The following is a 24531-nucleotide window of genomic DNA, read 5'->3' as shown; positions in this document are numbered from 1 at the left end:
TTAATGTTTATAATGTTATTAAATGGTATTTTTGAGTTTGCATACCGAATGCCTGCAATCTCGCTCTGCCCCTTTCTTCCCATTATGGCACCTGTGGTGTCTCTTTGCATTGACAGCTGTTGTTGTTTCGTTTGGATTGATGGGAGGGCTTGAGCTGAAGTGGGCGTTTGTTTTTTCCATTGTCATGGCAACAGCAGGCTTTTTAAACTGTGATAGCGGGTCGTCTGCACACTGCCTTCTCTTTTACCCTGCGCTGATGAAGTCCTGCTCATAGGGACGTAACAACGTACGAGGGGGAGGGGCCACGTGTGACGTCACCCGCGATCGCCGACCTACAGAGAAACCCATGCTGCTATGGATATCTCAATATGCTTTTTCGCTGCACTCGTCTGAGAGTGCTTTTACATGTGAGTGTACTCTTTTTTATCCTTAATAAATGATTGGCTTTTGGCTTCAGAGAGCACTCGATTCCCTCTTTTTTGTCTTTTATGCCCTGATTGCCATGGCCTGTCCCTGAGTTTGATATCATCGTGGTTCATCTGCTGTATTTTGGCTGCTGTCCTCTGAGAACAGGGAGGTTCTCTGATCATGCTTTGTGACCTATTGTAGGTCGAAGCATTAAGGTGAGAGGCCATTCCTGCTATTTGGTGGAGGTTCTTCTGGATTCACCCTTTGGAGTTTGCACCTGTTTTATTCCGATTTGGAATTTATTTGCACCTGAGCACTTTATATGGACTCTATTTATATCATTTATATTCCGTTTTGGATCCATGTTAAATCCTGCCTGTACCAGGCAGCCAGCATTGACATTAATGGCTGTACACCAACAGCTATTGAATGGCAGCTGTCAGAATATCAGAACAGTACCTTCATGTGATTGGATGCAGACACTGTTCATCTGACAATTTTCTACCTGGCTCCTTTGATTTTCCACTCAAAGGATGTCAGGTGCAGTGGTCCCAACATTAAATGTCAGCCTGTCCCTAATTCACTCAGTGCTTGAGCTGTTATGATTAATTTCTGCATTGTTCTGTAAGCTACTTACACTTAGGCCCCTTTCACACTGATGGACCAATCGGGTCTGCCTGTCAGTTTTTCAGGTGGACCCAATCGGACCATCCATTGCTCTATATGGAGCGGTGGATGTCAACGACATGTGTCTGTTGACACCCGCCAACATCCGATCCAATCCTGTCTGCTAAAAAGAGATGGATGGTATTATTCCATTCCCCTTTGCAAATAGAATTGAATGAAAATCGGATATAAACGGAAAACCGGTCCGTTTTCATCTGATTGCCCTATGTCCGCACCTGTCATTCACCTGCTCAGCGGGGATCAGAGTAGAGATTCCCTGCTTAGCTACAAGGGAAGACACAGAAGTGGAGGTGCAGAGAACATTGGTTGTACAGCATGTCAGAAAAGACAATTTAGTGGTGTGTTTAATTAAGGAATCACACTTAGCTCTGCTGATTACTTCCCGGAAACCTCTTTCAAGGATAAATGTGACCCCCTTCCCTACCTCTCAGTTTCATGTCTCCTCACTGCTGTAATTCCTGACAACAGCCACAGAGCCACTGCCACAAAGTCTTCTGGCTTGTTAGCTTCTTTTTCTATGCATGCCTGGAAAATCCCTTTTCATTCCTATAGAAATGCTGCCTATCATCGGCACAAATAGTCAAGAACTATTGTGCATGCATAGAATTACTGAATTATTATTATTATTATTATTATTATTATTTAATGTACATACTTGTTTGACTATAAGAATTACTGGGTATACCAACATTAGTTTGATTATGCTGTAGCACTGTTTATTTTCCCTTTTTTTTTCACTATGCAAAAAAAAAAAAAGTGAGATGCATTAAGCAATGCAGATCTTCTCTATAAGCATATTCATGCCAGCTCAATATTAATAAAGGAGGTGCAGTGTGCTATGAGATTGTAATTACAGTAAGCAGGCAGAACATGTGCTTTCCTTAACATCGAAATGCATGACCTGCCCATAAACCACCCTGTCAAGTCTGGGAAATTGAATAATAAATGATAAGGCATTAATACATTAATGAACCTACGATTCATCCAAGACATAAATTTACTAGTAACAGGCTGAACATACAGAACTGTGGCAGTACTGTTTTTTTGGAAGCAGCGAATTGTCAAGTAAAATATGGGAGATTTAATGTCCAATTTTACTATACTAGTTTCACACATCATTCTTGTTTCCACCTATATAGTTGACTTTTTGTTACCTTTGATAATCAACTATGATGTAGCAAGCACATATTTTTTTTATTCTCCCTTAGCAATCGTATATTCCGAGAACCAAAATTGGCAATTGGAAATAATGTTTTTTGGCATTACATATTGCTTCGTCATGGTTTCCCAAGTGATCTGACTCAGCTGATGTACAAACATGTGATTACTAGATGTAATGCTTTCATAAGCTAGAGCATCCATTATAACCTTTGTGGTTGTGGCACTGGATGATATCTGTGCTGTGGTTTAGCCGGTCAGCTTCCCAACACTTTCAAATGTCAGTCATTTAAGACCCAGGCAGAATGGTACAGCTGCCCTGTGGATGTTTGCATGACCAAGCCATAACCAGCAGGAAGCTGCCAGCATAAGTTACTTGTCCATAATAAATTAGTACTGTGCTTTTCTGCAAATGGCAGTGGTTCAGGAAAGCAGTGGTAAGCACATACCCTCAAACTATTGTAATTAAATCAAATATATGGCTTGCCAAGGTCTGACTTCATAGGGAATTACAGGTACCTGGAAAACCTATTCGGAAGAGCAGCTCATCGTGCCAAGCATAGAGTGGGAAACAGAGGTAAATGAAGGCGTCTCCTTATAACTACCAGGTGTCCTAAGATTATCTGTAAATAGAATATTAATTTGATCAAATAAAAAATAAAGTTTTGTGTGGGTTTTAGCATTACTGTCCATATTAGATAATTAGCATACCAAATCAGAAAAGGGAGCCATTCTGTGTCAACTTGACATTTTAAACAATCTGCCAGGAGACAAGATTTCCATGCAAAATCAATGATGTTCCTCTTGCTTTTCTACCAAAAAAAATATTTACTGAGAATAAAATAAGTTATTAATGGAATGCTGGAAAAAATAATGAATCACAAAGCTGTGTGTAAGGAAACAGAAATAGTATCCGTGTTAAACATTTGACAGTTGCACCTTAGTAACATTCCCCTCACTTCTTTGGATCCCTGCTAAATAAAGTCTTACATAATAAATACACTTTAAAAAAACAGCTCCTACTTAAAATTTAGCAAAATTACAAATGTATACTTTTTTTTTTTAATTTTGTCTTGCTCTTATAATTCCCTGAGACCTCCACTGGATCTTCAATTGCACAACTAGTTTGAATTTCCTTCTGTTTTACGATGCCATCAGCAGACTTATTCAGTATTTTATCAACATTTTTAAAAATGTAGATGCTTATAACTCACAATTGGCTTAGGCATGAGCAAGGAGCTCTAAATACATTGAAAAGTAGACTTCATGTATAAAACAGTGGAAAACAAAATCAAGCCCATCTATCCTCCCCTAACTTATTAGCTGAGTGCTTATGCTGTATAGAAATTATGCTATAAAGTCTAATAGCTACTGGGCATGGTTCAGCAGGGTATAAAGCAACAAAACCATTATCTTTTATTTTTATCACAAATGTGTGTTTTTTTTTAAACCACAAAATCGTATCTGCCATTTATCTCTAAACACAACATTGGAGAGTAGTGCAGGTGGCTCATCTAAACTTTAACATTAGATCAATAAGTTGTATATCTTTAGATATACATATAAATCTTGAAAATCCATCTGGGGCCAATGGACAGGTTTTGAGTCCTTGCATATTTGATATATGTAAGCGCATAATTGTGCACAAGGCCTTAAAGGGGTTGTAAAGGTTTGTTTTTTATTTTCTAAATAGGTTCCTTAAAGCTAGTGCATTGTTGGTTCACTTATCTTTTTCTTCGATTTCCCTTCTAAATGTTTTTTTTTTCTTTGTCTGAATTTCTCACTTCCCGTTCCTCCTCAGTAAGCTTGCCCCCATTACCTGAGCTGTTCTGGCTGGGGGTTAGTCAGAGTGCTCGCCCCCTCCCTTGAGACTACATCCTTGTGGGGAGACACTGAAATTCAGACAAAGAAAAAAAAAAACATTTAGAAGGAATTTCGAAGGAAAAGGTAAGTGAACCAACAATGCACTAGCTTAAAAGAAGCTATTTCGAAAATAAAAAAATAACCTTTACAGCCCCTTTAAAGTAAACTTTTCCATTATGTTACAAAAATTCACTTCAGCGTGCATCTTTGCATTTAAAAGCTGTATGTCCCTGTCCCTACCTCAAAAATACCCTCGAACACCAACACCATCAAAAAGCTGTTAGACACACCTGTTTAATCACCAACTCAAAAAAACTAAATAAAACTAATGGATGCACTTTTTGTAACCCTGAAGCAAAAAGCTAGTGCATAAAAAATGTATGAATATATATATATATATATATATATATATATATATATATATATATATATATATATATATATATATATATATATATATACCACGATACGTGAATACATGCAAATTACAGAATGATAAAATGCTGAGTACATAGAACAATTCATTACACAAGTGAAAGCACGTGCTAAAGTGCTGATGTACAAAGATCAACAGTTGGATACAATATAGTCGGTGATATCACTCCACAAGTTTAAGTTGTGCAAATAACATGAAATAATCCATGTCAAATCCTGTGTTTTGTGACCCAGAAGCAAAAAGCTAGTGCATAAAAATATATATAAATAACAATAAAAACAAATAAATACATACACTGTATTACCAAAAGTATTGGGATGCCTGCCTTTACACGCCCATGAACTTTAATGGCATCCCAGCCTTAGTCCGTAGGGTTCAGTATTGAGTTGGCCCACCCTTTGCAGTTATAACAGCTTCAACACTTCCAGGAAGGCTGTCAACAAGATTTAGGAGTGTGTCTATGGGAATGTTTTACATTCTTCCAGAAAGTGCATTTGTGAGGTCAGATGTAGACGAGGCTCGCAGTCTCCGCTATAATTCCTCATAAAGGTGTTCTATCAGGTTGAGGTGAGCCCTCTGTGCAGGCCAGTCAATTTTCTCCACCCCAAACTCGATAATCCATGTCTTTATGGACCTTGCTTTGTGCACTGGTGAGCAGTCATGTTGAAACAGGGAGAGAGAGCGCCCCCCTCCTGAACCGTACCAGGCCATATGCCCTCAACATGGGGAGGATGTCCTCATGTTGATGGGGACAAGGGCCTCATCCCCACAACCCTTGCTCTTTGGTTGTGGGGGTCTGCAGGCGGGGGGCTTATCGGAATATGGAAGCCCCCTTTAACAATGGGGAACTCCAGATCCCACCCCCCCTATGTGAATTGGTAACGGGGCACATTGTACCCCTACCATTTCACAAAAAAAGTGTCAAAATGTTAAAATCCACAGGAGACAGCTTGGGACAAGTCCTTTATTAAAAATATATATTTTTAAATAAATAAAAGGGAGGCACCCAACGAATGACGTGCTTCAGCCTGACAGCTCTAATATAGCTGAGGGCGGGCCACCCGTCACCCGACCCTGCCCCCGCCGACGCAAGGTTAAATGCCGGGGGTTACCTAGTGATGTGTACGGATGACCCCGCCCCCCTCTGATGCAACGGGAATCCCGTGGAGGCAGGATCGCGTGCGTCGTGTCCTCGCTGGAGATCGAGAATGGATTACATCGCTGGAGATCGTGAATGGATCTTTTCTTTTTTTCTTTTTAATAAAGGACTTGTCCCAAGCTGTCTCCTGTGGTTTTTAACATGTTGATACTTTTTTTGTGAAATGGTAGGGGTACAATGTACCCCGTTACTAATTCACATAGGGGGCTTCCAGATTCCGATAAGCTCCCCGCCCGCAGACCCCCCCCCTAACCACCAGGCAAGGGTTGTGGGTATGAGGCCCTTGTCACCATCAACATGGGGACATCCTCCCCATGTTGAGGTCATGTGGACTGGTATGGTTCAGGAGGGGGGCGGGCCCCCCTCTTTTCCTGCGGCCTGCCAGGTTGCGTGCTCGAGTAAGGGTCTGGTATGGATTTTTGGGGGAACCCCACGCCATTTTTTTTATTTTTGGCGTGGGGTTCCCCTTAAAATCTATACCAGACACCATTTTGGGTCCATTGTCATTTATACAGCTATCAGTGCTATAAAAATGCACTGATTACTGTAAAAATGACACTGGCAGTGAAGGGGTTAACCTGTAGGGGGGTACTGAAGGGGTTATGTGTGACCTAGGGAGTGCTTCTAACTGTTAGGGGGTGTGGCTTTCCGTGACAAGTCACTGATCACTGTCCCCGATGACAATCAGTGACATGTCAGGGGAAGGACGGGGATATGTTGTGTTTACACTGACATCTCCCCATTCTTTAGCTCTGTGATCCAATCGCGGGACACCGGCAGACATCAAGTCCACGGGGGCCCGCGGGCACGGTCACGCCGCTCGTGACCATACGACTTGCAAATTAAAGGGAACGTATATATACGCCCATTTGCCTAGCAGTGCCACTCTGTCGACGTATATCCTCATGCGGCGGTCGGGAAGTGGTTAACCTTTAAAATTAGCACTTTTGATTTCTCCCATAGACTTTTAAAAGGTGTTCCGCGGCTTTCGAATTTGCCGAGAACACCCCACATTGTTCGCTATTCGGCAAATGGGCGAACAGCCAATGTTCGAGTCGAACTCATGTTCGACTCGAACATAAAGCTCATCCCTGCTCTACAACTTCACTTTGCTGACGGTGCTGGGATTGGCAAAAGCATGCGGGTCATAGTGCATGCTTTGGCCAATCATCATACAGCAATGCACTGCGATATCTGTGATATAAATAAGTGGAAATGCAGAGGTCCAGGGCTTTTTGTCGTTCCCACTAGTAAGACGATATGATTGCTGCAGAGTGGGACTGGAGAACACCTATAATGGACTACTACATTTTGGAGGTATACCTGGGAAACCAAGTAGAAATAAATAGGGACAAAGTTGCTTCAACTGTCCTGAGCCTGGTCTGAAGTTATTTAAAATCCCATTGACAACGTCCAATGACAAAACGCGTCTGGGAGGACGTGCGGTGACGTCATCACGTTTGGAGGAGGGCTCCGCTTTGTGTACATGCCGGCCGGCAACTTTTAAAAACGCTTGTTTGTTTCTTATAGCATGTGAGTTCTACAGTTTTTTTAAATAAATTACCTTCCTTGCGGTATTATGCTATGTTTTGCCGTTTTTTATTTCTAAATGTGCGGTGGCGATCCTGATACCATCTGAGGGAGTTAGTGGTGATTTCCTACCAGGGAGTGAAATCTCCCCAAAGGCCGCGGCTGGGTCACAGCCGACCGCTGTCTGATATTTTGTATCTGGTAAGCTGCTTATATTACTGGTGGTGGGCCTTCACCTTAACAAGTGTGCTGTATCACGTTTGGATTATTTCCTATATGTGTGGAGTCTGCGGCAGCCTTGAGTGAGCGAGCGATATCTCCAGGAAAGGGGAACCCCGACCCCCAAAAGGCCGCGGCTGGGTCACAGCCGACTGCTCATTTATTTGTTTGATCTGGTAAGCTGCTGGTGTTTCTAGTGGTGGCTTTTCTCCCTTCGAGTGTACTATCTATCAACGGTGACACTGGAGTCTTATAGTCATCAGGATTATGCTCTTACTGGAACACTATAGACTATAGACTATAGACCATACAACCTTCTCGAGGGTTAATGTGTATATTGACTTTTTTTCAACATTAAGTCTGGGTGCAATGGTGCAGTTCTAACCCCCCTTTTTGTATATCAAGTTATTTAAAAGGTTTGCAAGATGGATCCTGCCATATAAAAAGAACTAGGGTTAGTAAGCACATGTGGGATATGAAGTAAAGCTACTACAAAGGTCTACTCGGCAAGACAAGCAGGAGGAGTGATGCAGTTGCTATGGGCAACCAAATGTTAGTGCAAAGTACATTGCAGCCGGTCGTAAAGTGTGGTACCTGGTGATGGGTACTCTGATAGTTAGGGGTTTGGTGATCTGGCTCCCTCCCAGCAGTCAGTTTCCCAAAGCAACCAGGACCGAACCCATAATTTAGAAGGATTTCCTTGAAACAAGGAGGGGTTATGGGACTTTAATTGAAGCTTGATGGATAGAGATCAAATATACCAATAACTCTATAGGCTTGGTCAAACCTCAGTCATTCAAGTCATACCAACGATTAATTTTATATCAAAATTTATTTTTACATAAAGTAGAAAAAGTACAAAAAATAAACAGTAAATAATAAATATTTAGTGCATAATAAAAACATTCAGACTATAGTTTATAAATGGTACTGCACATGCAAGATGATGCAGGTGGTCTTCATCACAGCCCACGTGTGGGGGTTCAACTAGTTTCGCCCAAAAGGGCTTCGTCAGGAACCCGTGGAGGGTGATAGTCTTACAAAAGCGGAGTAGATGGTTTAAGGGGTTTTGGCCGTGGCGAGATCAGGTCCCAGATGTAATAGATCCCACAAGGGGAAGGGGAAGTCTCTGCACAGCCTATACTTGGCTGTCACATAGAGAGCAAACCATAAAGAAAGGCTGGCCTGGAGAGACAAAGAGAGGCCGGAGGCAGGCAGAAACTTACTGATGTTGGTTGATAGAAATCGTGGCCATAAATCGGATGGACACGATAATTGGATAATTTCGAAAGAAATTCCAAAATTAAATAATATGCTGGTCGCTCAGGATTAACTCTGTTAGTGCTGGTTAATATTGCAGCAGGATCTGCCAATGATGTGACGGATTCAATCACTGGTGTGACCAACAGAGTACAAAAACTCTGACCTGCTTGTGTCTCGGATTGTGTCCAAATGATCCCTCCAGCAGAGCTCACGCAGGACCGAACCCATGTTACGGAGACCCGTAGCTTGGTTACATGGTACGAGAAGGAAGGAGTTAACAAGTGCATGCATAAGTAGAGATGTATAGAACTGTTCGTCGGCGAATAATTCGCAGCGATTTTTGCGCGTTCGCGTTCGCCGATGCGTGCGAACATATGCGCTGTTCGATCCGCCTCCTATTAATTATCATTGAGCAAACTTTGACCCTCTATCTCACAGTCAGCAGACACATTGCAGCCAATCAGCAGCATACCCTTCCTCTCTGACCCTCCCACCTCTAGGGCAGCATCCATTTTAGATTCATTCGGAACCTGCATTCTTAGTGAGAGGAGGGATAGTGTTGCTGGTGCTGAATTGATAGGGAAAGCATAGCTAGGCTAGTGTTTTCAGTGTCCTGAAAGACTCATCTGATCTCTGCTGTAAGGACAGCACCCCAAAAAGTCCCTTTTAGGGCTAGTAACCCCAAAAGCCCTTTTTAGGGCTGGTATATCAGTCTGCTTTTTTTTTCCTGTAATCTAATTGCAGTTGCCTGCTAGGAAGGCAGCGTGTGTGTGTCAGGATCACAGCGTACACTGTGCCCAGTGCCATACACCACTCATCTATCTTGGTGGCACAGTAGATAACATTTAAAAAAAAAAAATCATTACTGCAATATAATTGTAGTCAGTTGCCTGGCTGCCAGCGTGTGTCAGGGTACAGCGTACACTGTGCCCAGTGCCATACACCACTCATCTATCTTGGTGGCACAGTACATAACATTTAAAAAACAAAAACAAAAAATATTACTGCAATATAATTGTAGTTAGTTGCCTGGCTGCCAGCGTGTGTCAGGGGTACAGCGTACACTGTGCCCAATGCCATCCACCACTCATCTATCTTGGTGGCACAGTACATAACATTTAAAAACCCCAAAAAATGTACTGCAATAGAATAGTAGTCAGTTGCCAGCGTGTGTCAGGCTCATAGTGTAAACTGTGCCCACTTGCCCAGTGCCACCACTCATATATCTGGTGGCATAGTATATTAAATTTAAAAAGAAAAAACACAATTTTGACTGCAATAGAATAGCAGTTAGTTGTCTGCAGGCGTGTGTCAGACCTACAGCGTCTACTCTGCCAACTTCTGCCAGTGCACAGTGCCACTCATATCTGGTGTCACAGTAGATTGCATGCATAGTACAACTAAACAAATAGAAAAAAAATTACTGGCAGAGGCAGGCCACCCCGCAGGGGCCGTCGTGGTCGTGGTGCTGTGATTCCCTTTGACCCTAGAATAATGCCCAGTGTTCAGAGGCCACGTACCCTAAACTCCAAAAGTTCTGAGGACATAGTTGACTGGCTAACACAGGACACCCAATCTTCTACAGCTTCCGCTCATAACCTTGACACACCATCCTCCTCCAGCTCAGCTTCGGGCACCTCTCAAGTTACCACTCGCCCGCATGCCGCCACCACCAACACTAGCATCACAGCTGCTTCACTTGATCTGTCAGAGGAGTTATTTACACATCAGTTGGAAGAAATGAGTGATGCGCAACCATTATTGCCAGAGGTTGTAGATAAAAGGGATATGACTCAATCAGGCAGCATTACACACATGGACGTATGGTGTGATGATGATGTCCCCGCTGCTGCTTCCTTTGCTGAGTTGTCAGATACAAGTGAAGCGGTTGATGATGAAGATGTGTCCGGGGATGTCACGTGGGTGCCCGCTCGAAGAGAAGAAGAAGAGGGGGAAAGTTCAGATGGGGAGACAGAGAGGAGGAGGAGACGAGTTGGAAGCAGGGGGAGGTCGTCGCAAGGAGCTAGTGGCACAGTCAGACAGCATGTATCGGCACCCGGGGTCAGCCAGACAGCACGCCAATCAACGCATGCTGTTGACACCACCAGAATGCCGGCATTGCAAAGCTCAGCAGTGTGGCATTTTATTTGTGTGTCTGCCTCTGATAACAGTGATGTCATTTGCAACCTGTGCCAAAAGAAACTGAGTCGTGGGAAATCCAACACCCACCTAGGTACAATTGCTTTGCGAAGGCACATGATTGCACATCACAAACGCCTATGGGATCAACACATGATGAAGAGTACAAGCAGCACACAAGCTCAAAGCCACCATCCTCCTCCTGGTGCAGCATCTTCAGTCACATCAACCACTGCTGTCCTCCTTGCCCCCTCTCAACCATCCGCCACTCCATCTCTCACCTTGAGCAGTTCCTGCTCATCTGCCCACAGTTTGGTGTCTGTCAAGGACATGTTTGAGCGTAAGAAGCCAATGTCACAGAGTCACCCCCTTGCCCGGCGTCTGACAGCTGGCTTGTCGGAACTCTTAGCCCGCCAGCTTTTACCATACAAGCTGGTGGAGTCTGAGGCCTTCAAAAAATGTGTAGCTACAGTATGGGATGGTTGTCGCTCTCTCGTCCTCTATATACGGTATGGGACGGTTGTCGCTCTCTCGTCCTCTATATCCAGTATGGGACGGTTGTCGCTCTCTCGCCCTCTATATACGGTATGGGACGGTTGTCGCTCTCTCGCCCTCTATATACGGTATGGGACGGTTGTCGCTCTCTCGCCCTGTATATACGGTATGGGACAGTTGTCGCTCTCTCGCCCTCTATATAAGGTATATATCGCTGGTGGAGTCTGAGGCCTTCAAAAAATGTGTAGCTACAGTATGGGATGGTTGTCGCTCTCTCGTCCTCTATATACGGTATGGGACGGTTGTCGCTCTCTCGTCCTCTATATCCAGTATGGGACGGTTGTCGCTCTCTCGCCCTCTATATACGGTATGGGACGGTTGTCGCTCTCTCGCCCTCTATATACGGTATGGGACGGTTGTCGCTCTCTCGCCCTGTATATACGGTATGGGACAGTTGTCGCTCTCTCGCCCTCTATATAAGGTATGGGACGGTTGTCGCTCTCTCGCCCTCTATATACGGTATGGGACGGTTGTCGCTCTCTCGCCCCTATATACAGTATGGGGCGGTTGTCGCTCTCTCGCCCTCTATATACGGTATGGGGCGGTTGTCGCTCTCTCGCCCCTATATACAGTATGGGATGGTTGTCGCTCTCTCATCCTCTATATACGGCATGGGACGGTTGTCGCTCTCGTCCTCTATATACGGTATGGGACGGTTGTCGCTCTCTCGCCCTCTATATACGGTATGGGACGGTTGTCGCTCTCTCGCCCTGTATATACGGTATGGGGCGGTTGTCGCTCTCGTCCTCTATATACGGTATGTGAAGGTTGTCGCTCTCTCGTCCTCTATATACGGTATGTGACGGTTGTCGCTCTCTCGTCCCCTATATACGGTATGGGACGGTTGTCGCTCTGTCACCCTGTATATACGGTATGGGACGGTTGTCGCTCTCTCGCCCTGTATATACGGTATGGGACGGTTGTCGCTCTCTCGCTCACTATATACGGTATGGGATGGTTGACGCTCTCTCGCCCTGTATATACGGTATGGGATGGTTGTCGCTCTCTCGCTCACTATATACGGTATGGGACGGTTGACGCTCTCTCGCCCTGTATATACGGTATGGGATGGTTGTCGCTCTCTCGCTCACTATATACGGTATGGGACGGTTGACGCTCTCTCGTCCTCTATATACGGTATGTGACGGTTGTCGCTCTCTCGTCCCCTATATACGGTATGGGACGGTTGTCGCTCTGTCGCCCTGTATATACGGTATGGGACGGTTGTCGCTCTCTCGCCCTGTATATACGGTATGGGACGGTTGTCGCTCTCTCGCTCACTATATACGGTATGGGATGGTTGACGCTCTCTCGCCCTGTATATACGGTATGGGATGGTTGTCGCTCTCTCGCTCACTATATACGGTATGGGACGGTTGACGCTCTCTCGCCCTGTATATACGGTATGGGATGGTTGTCGCTCTCTCGCTCACTATATACGGTATGGGACGGTTGACGCTCTCTCGCCCTGTATATACGGTATGGGACGGTTGTCGCTCTCTCTCCCACTATATACGGTATGGTACGGTTGTCGCTCTCTCGCCCCCTATATACGGTATGGGACGGTTGTCGCTCTCTCGCCCTTTATATACGGTATGGGATGGTTGTCGCTCTCTCGCCCTCTATATACGGTATGGGACGGTTGTCGCTCTCTCGCTCCCTATATACGGTATGGGGCGGTTGTCGCTCTCTCGCCCCTATATACAGTATGGGATGGTTGTCGCTCTCTCGTCCTCTATATACGGTATGGGACGGTTGTCGCTCTCTCGTCCTCTATATACGGTATGTGACGGTTGACGCTCTCTCGTCCTTTATATACGGTATGGGACGGTTGTCGCTCTATCGCCCTCTATATACGGTATGGGATGGTTGTCGCTCTCTCGCTCCCTATATACGGTATGGGATGGTTGTCGCTCTCTCGCCCTCTATATACGGTATGGGGCGGTTGTCGCTCTCTCGCCCTCTATATACGGTATGGGGCGGTTGTCACTGTCTCACCCTCTATATACGTTATGGGACGGTTGTCGCTCTCTCGCCCTCTATATACGGTATGGGACGGTTGTCGCTCTCTCGCCCTGTATATACGGTATGGGACGGTTGTCGCTCTCTCGCACTCTATATACGGTATGGGACGGTTGTCACTCTCTCGCCCCTATATACAGTATGGGGCGGTTGTCGCTCTCTCGCCCTCTATATATGGTATGGGGCGGTTGTCGCTCTCTCGCCCTCTATATAGAGTATGGGACGATTGTCACTCTCTTGCCCTGTCTATACGGTATGGGGCGGTTGTCGCTCTCTCGCCCTCTATATACGGTATGGGACGGTTGTCGCTCTCTCGCCCTCTATATACGGTATGGGACGGTTGTCGCTCTCTCACCCTCTATATACGGTATGGGACGGTTGTCGCTCTCTCGCCCTCTATATACGGTATGGGACGGTTGTCGCTCTCTCGCCCCTATATACAGTATGGGGCGGTTGTCGCTCTCTCGCCCTCTATATACGGTATGGGACGGTTGTCACTCTCTCGCCCTGTATATCCGGTATGGGACGGTTGTCGCTCTCTCGTCCTCTATATACGGTATGGGACGGTTGTCACTCTCTCGCCCTGTATATACGGTATGGGACGGTTGTCGCTCTCTCGTCCTCTATATACGGTATGTGACGGTTGTCGCTCTCTCGTCCTCTATATACGGTATGGGATGGGGTTGTCGCTCTCTCGCTCCCTATGTACGGTATGGGACGGTTGTCGCTCTCTCGCCCTCTATATACGGTATGGGGCGGTTGTCGCTCTCTCGCCCTCTATCTACGGTATGGGGCGGTTGTCACTGTCTCACCCTCTATATACGGTATGGGACGGTTGTCGCTCTCTCGCCCTCTATATACGGTATGGGACGGTTGTCGCTCTCTCGCACTCTATATACGGTATGGGGCGGTTGTCGCTCTCTCGCCCTCTATATACGGTATGGGACGATTGTCACTCTCTTGCCCTGTCTATACGGTATGGGGCGGTTGTCGCTCTCTCGCCCTCTATATACGGTATGGGACGGTTGTCGCTCTCTCGCCCTCTATATACGGTATGGGACGGTTGTCGCTCTCTCGCCCTGTATATACGGTATGGGACGGTTGTCGCTCTCTCGCTCCCTATATACGGTATGGGACGGTTGACGCTCTCTCGGCCTGTATATACGGTATGGGACGGTTGTCGCTCTCTCTCCCACTATATACGGTATGGGACGGTTGACGCTCTCACGCCCTGTATATACGGTATGGGACGGTTGTCGCTCTCTCGCCCTCTATATACAGTATGGGACGGTTGTCGCTCTCTCGCCCCCTATATACGGTATGGGGCGGTTGTCGCTCTCTCGCCCCTATATACAGTATGGGATGGTTGTCGCTCTCTCGTCCTCTATATACGGTATGGGACGGTTGTCGATCTCTCGTCCTCTATATACGGTATGTGACGGTTGTCGCTCTCTCGTCCTTTATATACGGTATGGGACGGTTGTCGCTCTATCGCCCTCTATATACGGTATGGGATGGTTGTCGCTCTCTCGCTCCCTATATACGGTATGGGATGGTTGTCGCTCTCTCGCCCTCTATATACGGTATGGGGCGGTTGTCGCTCTCTCGCCCTCTATATACGGTATGGGACGGTTGTCGCTCTCTCGCCCTGTATATACGGTATGGGACGGTTGTCGCTCTCTCGCACTCTATATACGGTATGGGACGGTTGTCGCTCTCTCGCCCCTATATACAGTATGGGGCGGTTGTCGCTCTCTCGCCCTCTATATACGGTATGGGGCGGTTGTCGCTCTCTCGCCCTCTATATACGGTATGGGACGATTGTCACTCTCTTGCCCTGTCTATACGGTATGGGGCGGTTGTCGCTCTCTCGCCCTCTATATACGGTATGGGACGGTTGTCGCTCTCTCGCCCTCTATATACGGTATGGGACGGTTGTCGCTCTCTCGCCCTGTATATACGGTATGGGACGGTTGTCGCTCTCTCGCCCTCTATATACGGTATGGGACGGTTGTCTCTCTCTCACCCTCTATATATGGTATGGGACGGTTGTCGCTCTCTCGCCCTGTATATACGGTATGGGACGGTTGTCGCTCTCTCACCCTCTATATACGGTATGGGACGGTTGTCGCTCTCTCGCCCCTATATACAGTATGGGACGGTTGTCGCTCTCTCGCCCTCTATATACGGTATGGGACGGTTGTCGCTCTCTCGCCCTCTCTATACGGTATGGGACGGTTGTCGCTCTCTCGCCCTCTATATACGGTATGGGGCGGTTGTAGCTCTCTCGCCCTCTATATACTGTATGGGACGGTTGTCGCTCTCTCGCCCTGTCTATACGGTATGGGGCGGTTGTCGCTCTCTCGCCCTCTATATACGGTATGGGATGGTTGTCGCTCTCTCGCCCTCTATATACGGTATGTGACGGTTGTCGCTCTCTCGCCCTCTATATTCGGTATGGGACGGTTGTCACTCTCTCGCCCTGTATATCCGGTATGGGACGGTTGTCGCTCTCTCGTCCTCTATATACGGTATGGGACGGTTGTCACTCTCTCGCCCTGTATATCCGGTATGGGACGGTTGTCGCTCTCTCGTCCTCTATATACGGTATGTGACGGTTGTTGCTCTCTCGCCCTCTATATACGGTATGTGACGGTTGTCACTCTCTCGCCCTCTATATACGGTATGTGACGGTTGTCGCTCTCTCGTCCTCTATATACGGTATGGGGCGGTTGCCATTTCAGGCATTCCTACACGGCCATGGCGCACTTTTCAGATATGCAGCGGCAGAACAACATGCCAGTGAGGCGCTTGATTTGCGACAGCCCGACACGTTGGAATTCAACACTCCTAATGTTCAACCGCCTGCTCCAACAAGAAAAAGCCGTCAACGAGTATTTGTATGACCGGGGTGCTAGGACAGCCTCTGCGCAGCTGGGAATTTTTTTGCCACGTTACTGGACGCTCATGCGCAATGCCTGTAGGCTCATGCGTCCTTTTGAGGAGGTGACAAACCTAGTCAGTCGCACTGAAGGCAGCATCAGCGACATCATCCCATTTGTTTTCTTCCTGGAACGTGCGCTGCGAAGAGTGCTGGATCAGGCCGTAGATGAGCGAGAGGAAGAGGAAGAGTTGTGGTCACCATCACCACCAGAAACAGCCTTATCGGCATCACTTGCTGGACCTGCAGAAACGCTGGAAGAGGAGTGTGAGGAAGAGGAGTCAGAGGAGGAATGTGGCTTTGAGGAGGAGGAAGACCAACCACAGCAGGCATCCCAGGGTGCTCGTTGTCACCTATCTGGTACCCGTGGTGTTGTACATGGCTGGGAGGAAGAACAGACCTTCAGTGAGATCAGTGAGGACGAGGAACGGGACTTGAGTAGCTCGGCATCCAACCTTGTGCAAATGGGGTCTTTCATGCTGTCGTGCCTGTTGAGGGACCCTTGTATAAAAAGGCTGAAGGAGAACCACCTGTACTGGGTAGCCACGCTACTAGACCCCCCGGTATAAGCAGAAAGTGCCTGAAATGTTACCAAATTACCGGCAGTCGGAAAGGATGCAGCAGTTCCAAAATAAATTAAAAAGTATGCTTTACACAGCATACAAGGGTGATGTCGCAGCACAACGGGAATCTAACAGTGGAAGAGGTGAAAGTAATCCTCCTACCACGACCACGCCGGCAAGGACAGGACGCTTTACAGACGTGTTGTTGATGGAGGACATGCGGAGCTTTTTCAGCCCTACGCGACGCCACAGCCCTTCGGGGTCCACCCTCAGAGAACGACTCGACCGACAGGTAGCAGACTACCTCGCCTTAACTGCAGATATCGACACTCTGAGGAGCGATGGACCCCTTGACTACTGGGTGTGCAGGCTTGACCTGTGGCCTGAGCTATCCCAATTTGCGATAGAACTTCTGGCCTGTCCTGCTTCAAGTGTCCTTTCAGAAAGGACCTTCAGTGCAGCAGGAGATATTGTCACTGAGAAGAGAAGTCGCCTAGGTCAAAAAAGTCTAGATTACCTCACCTTTATTAAGATGAAAGAGGCATGGATCCCGAAGGGACTGACAGTGGGCGATACATTTGACTAAGGCCTGATGAGATGAGCTTCATTGGGCTACAAATGGTCCACACGCTGCTGTATTTTATCTCTGCATGCTGGATGACTTGCTTGACTTATCCGCCACCAACTAGGGTTCAAGCCGCAATGTTTTAGTGCACTTTCTGCCTGGAAAACATCAATTTTCTGGCTGCTGCTTACTTTTTCAGGCATGTGTACATGCCTAATTTTTCTGGCCACTGGTGCTGCAGTGTGGCTGCAAAAACAAAACCAAAAAACAAGGCACATACATGTGTCAATTCCCCTTTGTGATCGTTACCTTGTTGTGGTGAAGGGGCTTGCGTATCACAATGAAGCGACCACCTCTATGAGTGTGTTGGCAATGGCAATGTTGGCACACCCCAGATGATAAGGTCGTTGCTTCATTGTGATCAGACCAAAAGCGATCGGCTGGATAATTTTGCATAGAAAAAACATTAATTTTCTTTGTGATCATCTAAGGTGATTATTAAGGCCTACTAGGCCAACAATGGGCCCACACTGCAGAATCGTTGTTTTCTGGGTCACTTAACTGTCACTGAACTACCTCAGCACGACCATAGGCTTTGAAAAACCCCCATCGCCTGCAATCTCAAAAACTTTCATTGACGTCAGTGAGGACAAGGAACGGGACATGGCTAGCTTGGTATCCAACCTTGTGTAAATGGGGAGTTTGCAGTTGTGCAAATGGACTGTTTGCAGGTGTTTGCGGTGCGTTAAACGGGAAGTTTGATCTGTCAGAGTTTGGTCTGACACTGTGAACCCTAACCCTATTACAGACAGGGTTAGGGTTACAGATAGGGTTAGGGTTAGGGTTACAGATAGGGTTAGGGTTACAGATAGGGTTAGGGTTAGGGTTACAGATAGGGTTAGGATTAGGGTTACAGATAGGGTTAGGGTTACAGATAGGGTTAGGCCCCGTACACACAAGAGGATATCCGCTGGAAACGGTCCGCTGGACAGTTTTCAGTGGATAAATCCTCTGGCGGATTTGGATCTGATGGCTGTACTCACCATCAGATCGAAATCCGCGTGGAATCCATCCTCGGTGACGTGTCGCGCCGTCGCCGCGACGATGACGCGGCGACGTGCGCGACGCTGGAAGGTAAAGACTTCCACCCATGCGTCGAATCATTACGACGCATGCGAAGGAGTCTGTACAGACCACCGAATCAATCCGCTGGACAGGATTCAAGCGGATAGATTTCTTAGCATGCTAAGAAATTTTTATCCGCTTGAAATCCGTCGGCTGGAATTTTTTCCGCCGATAAATGTCCGCTCGGACGTACACACGACCGGATCTATCCGCTGGAACTGATCTGCGGATAAATCCCAGCGGATAGATCCGGTCGTGTGTACAAGGCCTTAGGGTTAGGGTTAGGGTTACAGATAGGGTTAGGGTTACAGATAGGGTTAGGGTTACATATAGGGTTAGGGTTAGGGCTACAGATAGGGTTAGGGTTACAGATAGGGTTAGGGTTACAGATAGGGTTAGGGTTAGGGTTACAGATAGGGTTAGGGTTACAGATAGGGTTAGGGTTAGAGTTAGGGTTACAGATAGGGTTAGGGTTAGGGTTACAGATAGGGTTAGGGTTAGGGTTACAGATAGGGTTAGGGTTACAGAAAGGGTTAGGGTTAGGGTTACAGACTGTAACCCTAACCCTATCTGTAACCCTACCCTAACCCTAACGCTATCTGTTACCCTAACCCTATCTCTAACCCTAACCCTAACGCTATCTGTTATCCTAACCCTAACCCTATCTCTAACCCTAACCCTATATGTTACCCTAACCCTATCTGTTACCCTAACCCTAACCCTATCTGTAACCCTAACACTAACCCTAAGCCTTACACTACCTGATCGATATAACATCATACTTGATGTTTTAGAGCACGTTATTCCAAACAATTTATGAATGTTAGGTGATTTATGCCCTTTATGGATTAAAAACGGACTCTGCGACAACTACGTAATTTTCCATGGGAGTTTTGCCATGGATCCCCCTCCGGCATGCCACAATCCAGGTGTTAGTCCCCTTGAAACAACTTTTCCATCATTATTGTGGCCGGAAAGAGTCCCTGTGTGTTTTAAAATTTGCCTGCCCATTGAAGTCTATGGCGGTTCGCCCGGTTCGGGCCGTTCGCGAACGCGAAATTTTAGGTTCGCGACATCACTATGCATGAGGTCCATGCTACATGCACAGCAGGACCCCATTCTGTCACTGGAAATTAGGTGGCATAGGTACGCTGGACTGGTGGAAAGGGCGCGTGCTAGGTGGTGTCCCTCCTAAATGCAATATACACCAAGCTAAAGTGTGTAGTGACATGGGACAGCAACTTTCACATGATCACAGTTCCAGTGAAGCCCTTTCACCCCCCAATGGGTGCATGCTACCACCATAGAATACAAATATGTCTGTACCTAGTTGAACCCTTTGATAAAAACATTTTATGCATATTTATGGAATGCTATGCATAAAGATGTGTTTCTAAATATACACATGACTGATTTTTTTACACACCCCTGAAGAAGGAGATTGGATTCTCTGAAACGTTGGGTGAACCATCGAAAAATGATGTTTTTGATTGTGATTGATATTTGATTGAAACTCATATGATGTACTATATACATTTCATTCATGCGTAATCATATTGTATTCTTGGTTTCTATGTTTAAAATGTATAATAAGCTATATATTTTAGCAAAAATTTTGTTTACATACAAGTGCCTTTAAAGTCGGGGGAAATTTCCTTTTTTCTTGTCTTAGATAAAAACAAGGTCATAAACAGATAAAGATAGAATAGAAATCAAGGCACTTTAGTTTCTGCTCCAATATATTTTTGTCCTTCTCCTCCACAGCACATGTTATAATCTTATAGAACAGGGATATGCAATTAGTGGACCTCCAGCTGTTGCAGAACTACAATTCCCATGAGGCATAGCAAGACTGACAGCCACAAGCATGACATCCAGAGGAAGAGGCATGATGGGACTTGTAGTTTTGAAACAGCTGGAGGTCCGCTAATTGCATATCCCTGCTATAGAAAGAAAGAGAGCGCCAATAGTGTAATATGCCAACCACTTTATTTAAAGTATAAAAAACACTTACATAGAAACATATGTACATCGGTTTCTCAGTGACCTAACTTTTTCCTGCTTCACTCTGGAAGCTATCTTGTATCCACTATAGGATACAGTTGGGCATGGTGACTTCAGCCCTGCCCAACTGACGCATTGCATCCAATGAAGGACTTTCTCAAGTGTAGCTGTACTGAACACACTTTACCAGTGTGGCACAGTCCTGGCTGTCTTGCATTTCCTGATGAGATAAAACACCCCACAGTCACTTCTCCTCTGTATAGCAGTTTCGAGTACTCACTCAGGCCCCAGAATGATTGGGCTTCCTCCTACCAACTCACTCCTGGCTTTTCTCGGTCTCTGATCCAGGTTCTCTTTGGTAGGACCCCCTAGCTGGGACTTCAATGTCTTCAATATACTCCAGCTCTCTCTTTCGCTCTCTTCCCTGAAACTCTACACTCTGCTGCCAGGCCTCAGTATATGTATGGGCTCTTCCCTCACCTTCTGGGCACACCTCCCAGGGATTGGACAGAGTCCTATAAATATTCAGACTGCCTCTTCTCCTCTCCCTCCTACTATACTTACAGAAGTCTCTAGAAGACAATGGTTATAGGCACCCTCAATTAAAGGGGCTGGGTAGCCCTTTTCAGAAAACTTCTTCTTGAAGAGATTACTCTGTTCATTATAGTCTTCTAAACAGGTGAAATTGTGTTTTTAATGACAGAATTGGCTTTTTGGTATGTTGCAAATCCATCTCGGATGGTGGCAGCTACAGAAATGAAGGTATGAGTTGCCTGCAGTTGGTTTTGTGCAATTCTTTGCTTGAATGGCGTTGTCAGTATGGCTGAGTTCTAGTTCCAGAAAAGCTAAAGTGTCGGGATTGTAGACTGAGGTGAAAGATAGACCTAGATTGTTAGCATTGCAATAGGTCACAAAATCGTCAGCCAGGGGCCGAGACCAATCCCACATGATGACTATGTCGTCTATGCATCATCCGAAATACTATATATTCAGAGTAAGGGTTATTGTTCCAAATTGCATGTTATTTCCAGAGACCCATTGTCCGGTTGGCATAGTTAGAGGCAAGATTTGCCACCATAGCTGTGCCTTGTGTCTGTAGATAGTATTGGTTCTCAAAAAGGAAATAATTATGGGTTAGGCAGAATTTTGTGGATTCTAGGATGAACTCTGCCTGTCTAGAATTGATTAGTGGGTCTTGGGAGAGGAAATATTGTACTGCTTCTTGTCAAGGGGGAATGATGTATACAATGAGCAAACAACGAGGGATAACCAAAGGTACGTGGATTCCCAGCGGTAGTTTTGAGGAGTGTTCAATAAATGGATATTGTCAGAGGCAATATTTAGGCAAAGAAGGTGGTTGCCTAAGGCCTCGTGCTTTCAGGGGCCTTGCGGCCACCTAATTTGCCTGATGTATGTGATAGAAGGGGAGGGAATGTCCCCGGTCAGTGTCCCCAAGCTGGCAGGGTGAGCGGGTCAGGCTGGTAAAGGATTACCGTCTTTCGTATAGAGCGCTGCCTGCTGCAGACAAATTGTAAAGGTGAAGGCGGAGCTTCTGGGCACTGCAAAAACCCGCCAGGAGGTAGGGGCGGACTGGGGGGGGGGGCAAAATGGTCTCTGTAAAAATGGCGTTATTTTTTTTTATTGCTTGAATTATTTTTCCCATTATGGGCATGATTGGGGCCTCTAAGTCAAAGTTTTGCTGAAGGCCTCACAAAGCCTCTGGATATTGTCACAGATCTATGCTGATAAATTCTCAGACAGTGATTGCAGAAAGTGGTCGATATACATGGAAAAGGGGTTGGTAACGCTGTCACTATGGGGTGTCCAGGGGGATCAGTCAAGCTTTTGTGAATTTTGGGGAGATGGTAAAAATATGGTGTTTGGTAGTTTTCGCGTTTTGAGAAATGCGGCTTCAGCTTTTTCAATAATTCCATCCTTGGTGGCTTTTTCAACCAGCATGTGGGCTTCAGAAGTGAATTAGGATACAAGATTATGGGGGAGTCTGGTGTAGGTGTTCCTATGAGACAGAAGTCTATGGGTTTCTTTGACAAAATGCGCCTATTTTGAATAACATTTCCCCCCTGTGTCTGCTCTTTTGATAATGATGTCAGTATTTTTGGTTAGGGCCTTAAGGTATGCCCTTTCTGGCACTGAGAGGTTATGTTTATGTAAGAAGGTCGGGTCTGATTACACATATACGTTTGATTACAGAGAACACGACTTGATAGAAGCTTTGTATACGGGCCTTTAACATGGGTGCGGTTGAAAATGGATTTTGGTCGAAATTAAGTATGTTGAACAGGTGTAGAGGTGGGAAAATGTTGTGTTAGATATGTTGAATGAGTGTCCTTATCTCCCTCTCCAGTGTACAAGTCCTCAAGAAGACCTAGACAGGAAGCATTTCGTTTGGGGTCAGTAATGGGTTCCTCTAAGGCAGTGGTCATCAACCCTGCCCTACAGGGCCCACTAACAGGCCAGGTTTGCAAGATAACTGAAATACATCACAGGTGATATAATTTGCTGCTCAGTGATTGCAGTATTCTAGACTGCATCTCCCCATGGTAATACATAAAACCTGGCCTGTTAGTGGGCCCTGTAGGGCAGGGTTGATGACCACTGCTCTAAGGCAGTGGTTCTCAACCTGTCTAGTGCCGTGACCCCTTGATAAAATTTCCCAAGCTGGGGGCGTGGCCTGGCAATGGCTGTGTGAAGACATGTTTTTTACTGGAGCTCCCGGCCCGACTCGCCCTGACCTGACCATCGGTCCCCTCTTCACCCATGTGGGCAAGGCATGAGCACCCCTAGCAGCTACAGGATACGCTCGGGGACCCGCCGCCAGACACTACAACCCGGGATTCAGCAGTTTTTCAGGGACCCGCACAGGCTATCACCGGGCGCCATTGTGGCCGCGCCACATGGATCTACTATGAAGCACATCAGCTCCCCACCGACGGTGGTTTCCCCCATACCCTCACCAGAACTGGGGATGCACCCGGGACACTCTGTGGGCTTCCACCCTGCACTGGCCAGTCAACCACAGAGCCAGATCAGACTGGATGATGACCTGCGCGCCATGCTCCATGCCCTCCCGATGAGAGCAGACATTGAGGCCCTGCCGACGAGAACGGACATCAAATCCCTGATATTCCCCATAGAAGAGGCGCATAGCAGGGACATACAGGAGGTGCGGACAGAGTTGCAGGCGATTGACAGCCGGGTGACCACTGGAGAATCCCTACTCACCTCTCTGGGGACCCGGGTACAGATGCTGGAACGGGCGCAGGTCTCACATGTGATGGAAACACAGGAGATGCAGGAAATGGAAGACCGTAGCCGCCGCATTAACTTGCGGCAGTGGGGAATCCCGGAGGCCACCGGCCAAGAGGATCTCGTGGCGACGGTGACAGCGATCTTCCACAGTGTTCTTGAAGCCCCGCCGCCTACTCTGGAGTTCGACCGGGTGCACCGCACACTGGGCCCTAAGTCCGCAGACCCCCTGAGACCCCGAGATGTCCTCAGCCGCCTGCACAGATACACGCTGAAATAATCCATCCTGCGGAGGGCTTGGGACCAGGGGGACATAGACTTTGACGGAGCGCATGTACAGATACTGCCTGACCTGTCCAGAGCCACTTTGCAGAGGCGCGCAATGCTGAAGCCGGTCCTGGAACTAGCGAGGAGGCGAGGCTGCACCTACCGATGGGGTTACCCCCTGGCTGTAACCTTCCGCACAGAACAAGCTTAGTTTACTCTTCGGATGCCTGCAGAACTCCCAGCGCTGTTCACCTTCCTGGAAGCCGACCCGGTCCCGATTCCTAATTGGCTGATGAAGATCCCGAAACAATCTGGCCGTTAGGGCCCATCCGCGGGCAGATCTAACCAACCAGCCCATAC

The sequence above is a fragment of the Rana temporaria genome, chromosome 2, assembly GCF_905171775.1.
Source record: "Rana temporaria chromosome 2, aRanTem1.1, whole genome shotgun sequence".
Classification (NCBI taxonomy): Eukaryota; Metazoa; Chordata; class Amphibia; order Anura; family Ranidae; genus Rana; species Rana temporaria.
Note: the sequence above shows the minus strand (reverse complement) of the source record.